Below are 10,803 nucleotides of genomic sequence, written 5' to 3'. Positions count from 1 at the left end.
CTCAATTATACACAGATGTTATAAATAATAAGTACCTTAATAGTAAATAAATGTTCTTTTCTCATTTCAAGTAGCCTAAAAAAAAGGCTGCATTTAAAAATAATATAAAGAGCTAAAATAAAGTGGATTGATCATATTGGGCTCTTAGATCATTCCTATTTTCTATGCCTTCAGTTTGAATTTGAGTGGGTATGTATGATCCAAAGATTTATGCTTAGTCTGTAGTGGTGCTTCACAATCAACAACGTGGGTGACCTATGCTCAATAATGTACCCAAACACCTCCTGTGTAGTCACTTGCTGCTGCTGCTGATCTGCTGAACGTGCTAATAATGCTTTCTGTCTAGACACGGGATAAGAGTGTCCATTCTTGATTAAAGCTCTGTTTTCGCTGTCTACTTTTCTGTTTTTAGAGCACTTTTCTCTGACTCATGTCACGCCTTATCTTTGGTCTCTCCCTGACATGCTGGAGTCAGTTGACAGAGCCCTGAAGCTCTGCCCTGCCTTTGCACAGAGCAGAGCGGCTTGCTGATCACTAATTTATTCAAAGTTTATTAATATTAAATGTATCGCATGTTCAAATTGCACTGAATTCGACACTGCATTTCTTTGGGTCCCCAGCCATTCCCCTGCCAAGTGTGGAGTTGATTGGATGAACGATTCTTGAGATACGTGAAGGACATACATACATACAGACGTACATACATACAGAGATTCCTTCCTTCAGTAGAGAGATATTTTTTGGGGGGGACAATTTATTCAATCATAATAGGGACAGTGGAGAGATGACAGAATTTAAGGGAGAGAGTTACATGCAACAAGTGATACATACCGTATAATCTGCATTACAGGCATGACAGCAATCACAGATAAAAACTCTGCTCCAAGTGTACATATTTCATGCACAGAAATGTAGCTACCATGCAGGTGTAATCTTTACCATCATCACTATCTTAGTTTAGGGTATTAGCATGCTAACATTTTTGGACACACTTTCCCTTTCATTTGAATGAGAGAGTGTGTCCAGACTTTTGACTGGTACTGTATATATATTAGGATGAATCCTAAAGACTTTGGTGATCCCCTGACTTTCCCTTTGGTGCCACCAGCAGGTCAAACTTTTCACTTATCTTGTGAAATATTTCAACATCTACAGATGGATTGGCACAACATTTGGTACACGTATCCAATGTTGCCTCGATGATGAATCCTAGTGACTTTGGTGATCTTTTCCTCTAGCACCACTGTGAGGTGACATTTCAAGCAGTGTTGCCGACCAATTTTCAAAGGAAGTTGCTACAGGCAGGTCCTTTTGTTGCTAAAAGTTGCTAAATGACGGTGTGATGTCATTGCATGATGACGACATATGAAATTATGTAAAATTGCTTCAGTATGTAGAATACACGATGACATTACTTGAACTGACTGGCCATCTTGGCAAAAAATATTTGAAATTTGTTAGTTTAGATGTGTTTGTTTATTATCACATTTTTATTTGTGAAAGTAATATAAACACAACACATTTTTTATGATCATGTAGGAGTCACTGGGATAGAAAAGACTGTGACTTACTTCTCTTGACAGCACAAACGTGTCATTTATTCTCTATTTCACATCTGAACTGACAACACCGACACATCTGCATTGAGTCACAGCAACATGCGTCACCTCTGTGACCAACTCTTAAAGATCCCCTCCAGACATGTATTAAAACATAAAAATACTCTGCTTCGAACAATATTGTGGGTCTGATTTGTTTTTTGCACAAAAAAGTATAATAATCATGTTAAAATCCTTAAGATGGCATCTACTCCGTCTCTCTCATTAAAAATCCCAGAGTCTATGAATATGTAATATATTATATATTATATATATATAATATTATGTATATTTCAAAAGTTTAACTACTTCACAGAAGATGTCTGCTACTTCACTGTTCAGTCGGTTTTCAATGTATGTTCACTGGAGGCCTCAAGTTTCCACATCACACTTGTGTAAACTGAATATTGAACCAGGACTGGCTCCGAACTTGTTTGTGTTGTCACAAATCATGCTTATAGGCCCACCCCCTGAAGAAAAAACTTCTTAGCACTAACTTATCTTTTACTTAGCTGTTTACTTATCGCACATAGAAGGCGGCCTGGTTGATGCACAGATAGGGAAGAGACACTCTCCTTGGCTTTGTGTGGTTTTGCGACATGTCACCACTTCTTGTAGTTGTTGTTTCAAATTAAAAGCCCTCTATGCGCTTTTGAAGCCAGGCAGACTCAGTCGCAGTGTTGTGACTGAGTGTGTGACAGAGAAAATCATTTTTGTGTCTTTTAGACGGAAAATGCGTGCATTTTAGCCTTTGAGTCCCTTTCCAAAAAATGATAAAAGGTTCCAAATAAATTTTAAAAGCTGAATTTGTTGCTAGGTGCTTTTTGAAAAAAAAAAGTTGCCAGGGTAGTCTGAAAAGTTGCTAAATCTGGCAACAAAATTGCTAAGTTGGCATCAATGATTTCAAGGAAATGTCTCAACAACTATTGGATGGATGCCATGATATTGAGACAGACATTCATGTTCCCCTCAGGATGAATTGCAATAATTTGGTGATCCCTTAACTATTCATCTAGCGCCATCCTCTGGTCAACATCTCAGTTTGTGATTTATGTGATTTATGGCCAACTACTTGCAAAACAAATGACATTCCCATCAACCTCAGCTGTACTTTTGTTAGCATGGTAACATGTTAAACTAAGATGGTGATCATGGTAAAGATTACACCTGAAGGTAGATACATTTCTGAATGTGAAATATGTACGCTGGGAGCAGAGCTTTTTTTGCCCATAATGCAGATTATTCGGTATGCAGGCAGTTATTGTATGGATGTTGATGTATTTTTAAGTTGAAGTTTGCAACATTTTGCTCTATTGTATTGTGAAATATTTTATTAAAGAACAGCAGAAGTGTAAATCCCCTTCTAGACTGCATTAGTAAAACCAGAGGATGGCTGATAATTGGTCATCATTACCACAGGAGCCTGGGAATTTTATTCTTCCTGAAAGAGCATGTCTGCAATTTTCTCCCACTAAATATTCCCAGCTGAAATGACCTCCTATGTTTCTGATGTCTTCTCTGTTTTTGCATCTGCTGTACTGAACACTTATCAACTTACACATCTGGCATCTCTATTACAAGAGCCATGCAACCAGTGGCGGAGAGAAGCACCACTCTCTATATGGACATGAAACCACTCAAAGAAAGAGTCGCCTATTGTGATGTACTCTGGCTGACATTGTGTTGTGCCCTCAAAATGCCACAGTCTACCATTAAATTATTTTACTGTCTAGGTGACAGACTGAAATTACTAGTGTGGACAGCAAAAAACCAGCCTCCCTTGCTAATACCACTGCTGTTTGAACATTGCGAAAAAATCTTTCTGTTCTTCTTTCTCTCCAAAATTTCAAACTTTTTTCCTGATTACCAGATGACAGACTGTGCAAACAGGCACCACCATAACTACCAACTTCAGTTCAGAGAGGGAACAACAGTATCGACCCGAGCCGAGACTCATCCCTCACAGCTATCTCTTATAAAAATCTAATGTTATGACATTAAAGGTTTGATGCCAGAAGGAAAAAACAGTTGCACAGATACGGCTAAGTGACTGGAGCTGATAGGAAGCACACGGAAAGTGTTGATTGACACAGAACCTTGGCCCCGGTGTGGAAGACTTAAGCTGTTAATACGCCTGATAAATCTCCTGCTCCATGAAAGCTATAGGCAGTAAGGGCCTTGTTAATTGCTATGTTGACACATGACTGCACTAATTTAAGTCCAAGTTATTTTCTTTTTTCCTCATCAGGTGTAATTTTCTTGCCCTGCTTAGAATATTAACCATTCTCCAAGTTTACCCCTGAAGCATTACATACTATATAAGATTATGTGCAATGAGGAAAGCTAAGGGGTTAACCCTTTCATGCAAACCAAATAATGAAAAACCTTCTCTTCAGTATCTAATGATAATTATAATAAATTAGATTTTAAAAGCCTTTCACATAACCCAAAGGCACTTTACATACAGAAACAAGCAAAAATTACATTAATGAAAAGCTAAGCTAGAAAGATGGCTCTTCAATCTAGATTTAAGAACAGGAAAAGATCCGTAATTTGCTCTAAAATAAATACTGTACACTTAGCCAATGCATTGAAGGAATCAAATCAATGAATACAGAGGTTCTGAACATTTTTATCTTTCGCAAGGCATCAATTTTCATAGGGATGGCCAAGCTGACATCAGTATACAGAAATTTGTGTCTTGTTATTTGAATATTTTTTAAATTAATTTCAGATGCAATCTACTTTTAAAAGTCACTGATGTCCAGTGTGCCCCTTTCATTGTTTAAAAATAAAACAACACTGCTCACACTGCACAAAACACCTGATACCAAGAGAAGACTATGGGTAGTCTCTGTACACTGTATAAAAAAAAAAAAAAAAGTTATTTCAAAGAAATTTATTGTATTATTTTACAGGTTTGTTTTTTTTTTTTTCTACATTTAGTGTAAATGCCATAAAAACACAGTAAATTATTTTTATTAAAAATATTCACCATAAAATAAAGGCTGTAATCTGTAAATTAATATAATGGAATATTATAGTTTTTTTTAACAGGATTATTCAATTACTGAATGCTCTTGAATGTTAAATTACATTGAATTCTATGTAAAAATACAAATAATACACATCCTATTACTGAATGTAAAATTAAGGCAACTTTCTTTTTTTACTTTAAATATACTGTAAAAATAGTTTTTTAAAAAAAGTTAAAAAAAATGGTAAAATGTCTGGCTGCAAAAGTTGCCAAACACTTACCGTCAAATAACGGTAAAAAAACCCTTTAGTTATTCTATAAAGAATTTTTTTAAAAAATACAGATATTTACTGTAGATATTATCTGCATTTTTACAGTCCAACTAAAATAAAAACAAAAAAATATATAAAATATTGCTAGAATGTTAAATAAATGTATAAATGTGCACAAAAAAGAGAAAAACATTGCAGAAATACCTTAAAATTACCTAATTGAAATAATGGCTTGTTTTATACAGTATTCTTTTGTAAATTCATAGAATTATCAATTTATCCTTAAGACTGCCCCATCAAAGCACGAATTTCTGGATGTAAAACACAAAAATTATGTAAAATTATATTCAAATTATCCTCCTTTAATACCCATTAATGGTATCTTGAGAGCTTTAGGTTTTAATTGTATGTGATTATCTCATCTATTTACAGTAAATTCCTGGTAAAAATATTGGTTTGATACTGTACAAAAAAATAGGATCATAATGCGAAAATGGCTTACAAAAACATAATTTTAATAATCATTACCTTACATAAACATTATCTGAAAGTAATTACAAGCAAGTAACCAATAGATCTACAGACTTTTCCAACTAATGTATGAAATTTACTGTATATAAATAGTATTTGACAGTAATTACAAGCAACTATCCAATATATCCATCTGACACTCTTCTTCAGAGGGACATTTTTTATATATTGTGTGTACACTGCCATCATTCTTCAGAGCCTGCCACAGCTGTGAGTACTGTAGCTCCCTCAATTTGTTTTGTGCATTGCATTGTGGGAGAATATTATTCATCAATAGCACACACAAAAATCAATCAAAAGTCAATTTTGTCACTTTTCCATTATGAACACACTAAACACTTAAACCTGCTGTATACTGAATGAGTGATCCAACTGTGGTGAATGATGAATGAGCAGAATACACTGAATGAAACTTAATGACTCTTTTGTCCACTCTACTGCTGTGTTTTTTAGATATATATTGTATAGTCTGAATATACGTTCATATTTCTATCTCCAGTGGATTGGAAATGTGTTTTACTTCTTTAGGGGCGATGTCAATCAAAGACAGTCTATACAGGCCCACACACTCCAAAGTAGAGGTCTAATCAAGCAAAATAGGCAAAAACATCTCTGTGGGTCTATCATTAGGGGCCTTTAAACTGGGAGAAGCAGAGGAATTTAAAAATACATTGTTATGACCCGGCCTAGGAGAAACCCTGGCGCAACATGAAAATGACACTCCCTCTCCCCAGCTCCCAAGAAACAGCAACAACAAGGGATTTTGCAGCCTTTAAATGTTTATTTCATAGTTGTGGTTTCAGGGTGAGTTAACAGTAAAACAACAAACAAAAGGGAACTAAAGCTAATCAACCTCAAATTACCTATTTAAACATAAAGAAACAAAAATACAAATCACTGACATAACTCCTAACTTAACAGAAACAGCAGGAAAGATATTAAACAAAAATGCCATCCACCCCTACAGAACCTGGGTTGTTAAATATATTTGCAAAGTTATTTATAGTACTGTACACAGTGGGACAGAGAAGCAGAACAACAACAGCAACAACAATTAAAGCTGCAAGCAGCATTGCTCAGGACCTCGCACTCTGGCCCGTCGGGATCAGATCATTTTGCTTTTTAAAAATGAGGGATATTTCTTACAAGTGTGGTGTGCTTTTATTTTGAAAGTTTGATTGACATGTGTACTGTCAGATGTGTAGAGACAATAAGTAACTGCAGCTGGACACAGAAAAAAACTCATATAGTTGAATGGAGAGTGTGAGTGAACCCACACCTTTTTGAACATTTACTGCTTCCACATAGTTTTAGATACAGACTTAATTTGAACTTTAAATGAGTCATGAGACTTTGACCTACAAATCTTGACTTTACATGTTTTTTACTGTTCTTGAGATATTAGTGTAAATGGTAAATGGACTGCACTTGTATAGCGCCTTTCTAGTCTTCCGACCACTCAAAGCGCTTTTTACACTACGAATCACATTAACCCATTCACACACATTCATACGCTGAATGGGTACAGCGTATGAATGTGTGTGAACAACAGTATCGTTGTCTGAGTTTTAAAGTCTTTTCTTGCTCCTCCTGTGATTTTATAATGTGTATTGTGGAATGTTTCACAGCACTGAGGGAGTGACATCACCAGGAGCAGTTGGAGAAAATAATTTCAGAGTACTCTTCTTGTGAAATATCCATGACTTTGGCCAAATCTTACATTAAAAATCATATTTTAGTAGGAAATTTCGTGGCAAATCCATTGATACAGGCTCTCAGGGTACCCGTCGAGGCCCCTGTGCAAGTGCCCTATCCGTGGCCCCTTCGAGCCTTACACTATATATATTGCTAAGATGTTAAAGAAATGTATAAATCTGCACAAAAAAATGAAAAACATTGAAGAAATACTTTAAAAGTACCTCATTTAAATAAAGGCTTGTTTTATACAGTATTCTTTTGTAAATTCATAGAATTATCCAGTTTATCCTTAAGGCCACCCAATCAAAGCACAGATTTCCAGATGTAAAACACAAATTCAACATTCTAGCAATGTTTTATAATGAGATTTTCTTTTCATTTTACAATGGTTGGACTGTAAAAATGTAGAAAATGTCCAAAATAAATATCCGTATTTTAAAAATAAATCTCTGTAGAATAACTAAAGGTTTTTTGTGTTGGCAACTTTTGCTGCCAGAATTTTTACCATTTTCTTAACGTTTTTTTTTTTTTACAGTGTAGAAGGACACTCTGCTGGGGGATGACATTCACTGCCTTATCATTAATGAACTAACTTACAACCCTGTGGTTCATTTTCTCACACCACTGTGTAAGAATCATGTATGAGTACCAGGTTACTCATGTTGCATGCAAACGTTGGTGTAACACTGGTGTTGTGTCAAAGACTGTTTCCCTGTCTATATGTGTTTCACCTGAAACTAATCTTATCCCTAACCACAATCAGTTGTCTTCTAAGATGCTTAATGTGACCCCAACCTTACCCAAACCAGTTATCTCTGTTATGCCTAACCATACCCTCACCTAAGCCCTAACACCAACCCTGAAGGGGGGTGCCACAAGAAACATCATTTAACGGGAGGGAAACTATAGACTGTATAAAGATGGAAGTAACGAGTTGTTACGTCAGTCATTGGTTTGCATTGGAGCTGTTTTTTTTTTTGTGAACTAATCTTTATTTGCAAATGGTGCAGAAGTGACAGATACAAATAAAGCGTTTACAAGCGTTACACATAAATCCCTGCCCCCCAGCCTCATCATCCCTCCTCATGGCAGTGTTCCTCTTAATAGCCCCCTAGCAACCCACCCCTGGACTGCTCAACCATAATTATTTGAGAGACGTGTAACGTATAGTGTTCCTCTGTTCAAGACCCAAGGAAATTCTTTATTTGCACTGCTGCAGGAGACCACATCTCCAAGGTGGCAGATATTGCTATATTAATTCAGGCAGCAATGGAGCTGTTTGAAGCCAAGAGTTGCTGCTTACGGTTGGTGCCATCTTTTCTGTTTGGAGCCAGGACCAGGAGTGTGGGGTCTTGCCTTTCATTCTCTGGAAACACGTCCTGCTACCTCAGACTGAACCTAATGCTAGCTTACCAGGAACACCAAGCAGATCACACTTGGGCTAACATTAGCAATGTTAGCTAAATTGTGCTAACAGGGCAGGTATCATTATCAAGTAACATTAAACTTCCAGAGCCGGCGAGAACAGCAGGTGAGCGAACTGTCAATCAAAGCTGTCGATCAACGTCCACACAGCAGACATCAAAGCTACTATAAGTCTTCAAATCTTATTAACGCAGCAATAATTTCCAAAATTACCACCAGCACACTTATTCGAGGTCCCGAATTTAGTGATTGAGACCATAATGATTTGTTGAAAAAAATAATTGACTTAATATTTCTAGAGAGAAGTTGAGACTTTTTGAATGGGACTCAGTTGGAGCCAGCATCTACAGTAGCTGCCATCAGTGGCATTCCACTTTAAGGTACACTGACATTGGCTTCAGACTCAAGCTGTGGTAGTTGCCACTTGAGGGAAATTATAGTCGAAGGGGGAACTGACTTTGATTGTGCTATACTGTCAATCAAACACAGGGACCTACACACCCCTCTATCAGCCAAGACAAAAAGGAGCATCCCTGATTTCCCTTTTTTCTTCCTTCTAATGACTCGTTAAATGATCAGTGATTGCAGTTGGACTTTACGGGAGATGAAATACTGTACTCGCGGGATAACTGTTTTTTTTTAGTGGAAGGGTTGATCATATACAAAGATGAGCACTGATCTCAATCTGTTTGACATAGACAGATACAGAAATTCCACTACATAGCTAAATTCTTAAAGAGTAGAGCACTGTACTGTCCTAACATTACCAAGATTAGGGGTTCAGTTTGCTCTTGGGCCACCCATGCTGAAAAAATATGTATTCATGATGCCACATGGCGCTTTGGGTAAAAGCAGCTGTCAAATGGCATGTTATTAGTTTCACCTATTAGACCCACTTCTGTCATGAATAGGAAATGCAGTTGGAGCAGAGACAGGATATACTGTAGTGGGACTATTTAATCCATGAAAGCGAGACAGGGATTGTGCTAATGGCAATTTAGCAGCACTCGTAGTATTTTGGTACACTCTGTCTGATGATACTCTTTAATGCAGCTGTAGCACTGAATATCCAGCTATGGCATGATTAAAGCTTTCACCTTCATGAGGAATTACATTTTTGCTGAGCATCTCACTTGAAGCACTTAGTGACTGTCTCACACTTAAATCCGTATTTTAAGATCTGCGATTGATCTCAATGGAATATATTGTATACATAAACATCCTTCCTTTGACCGATTTGCATGCACTGAAACAGGTTTAAATGTGTCAATTAAGCATCACACACAGTATGGTGCTGTTGCAGCTATTTTTGATTCACTGTTATTATTGAAAGGCTTCATCACTTTCTTTCATGTCTATGTGGTGTGTGAGTGAAATGATTACAACAAAGAAAAATGTTGTTAATGAGGCTAAAAGGGAGAAAAATACAATTTCAGTTCCACCACAGAAACACGGAATTTCCTCTCTGATTTGGCTATCTATTATCTCATCCTAACTTATATGAATGTTAAATCACCTGGATGTTGTCACTGGAATAGTTTGTTGTTGTTGTCATTGTGTCCTCAGATGATATTTTCCATCTATTTTATCCTGCTCAAAGAAAGAGAAAAGGGGGAGGGAGGTGGGGTATTAATTTGAAATGAGGGAGACCTCACACACCTCCATTATCACAGAATTTGTTTTGGTATTTTAATACTTATACAGTGGTAAATTCAAAATTAATTATGCATGAATTTGATGCATAAATTACGGTTGAGGCATGGGGAAGAAAAACTGAGATGAAAATGGAAATTGGAAGCTATCAAAGGACAACGTCAAAAATCCTTCACTGTGTGCACAAGATGGGAAAATAAATGTTTATTTTCGGGTCACTGGGAATGTTAATTAGAATATTGTATTTTTTTGTGTGTGTTTCTCCCAAGCATGAATGGCGCTGAGTTCAGAGCTGAAAGGGATTGCCATCGCAAGGCCATCTCTGATGTATTGTAAATGACGGCTCATCACCTTAAAGGACATTTTCAATGATAGGTTGCCTGTTCCCCTGACCTGATGGCTCCAAGACGTAGTGATTGCTGCACCATTACGGTGTACACCACACACTAACGGCTGTCTACACTGATTGGACATGCAGAGATTATGCCATAATAGCACCGTGGTGCTCTTACATCTATGAATAGGCCATTAATGTATAGCACTGTGGTTCATTATGTTTTATGTTAAGCTGCTAAAGCTAAAAATTAGCAGGAAAAGAAATCACACAGGCCTTTGCAGATGGTAACACTGGTCATGGCTAAAGCCTGGG

The sequence above is a fragment of the Thunnus thynnus genome, chromosome 6, assembly GCF_963924715.1.
Source record: "Thunnus thynnus chromosome 6, fThuThy2.1, whole genome shotgun sequence".
NCBI lineage: Eukaryota > Metazoa > Chordata > Actinopteri > Scombriformes > Scombridae > Thunnus > Thunnus thynnus.
Note: the sequence above shows the minus strand (reverse complement) of the source record.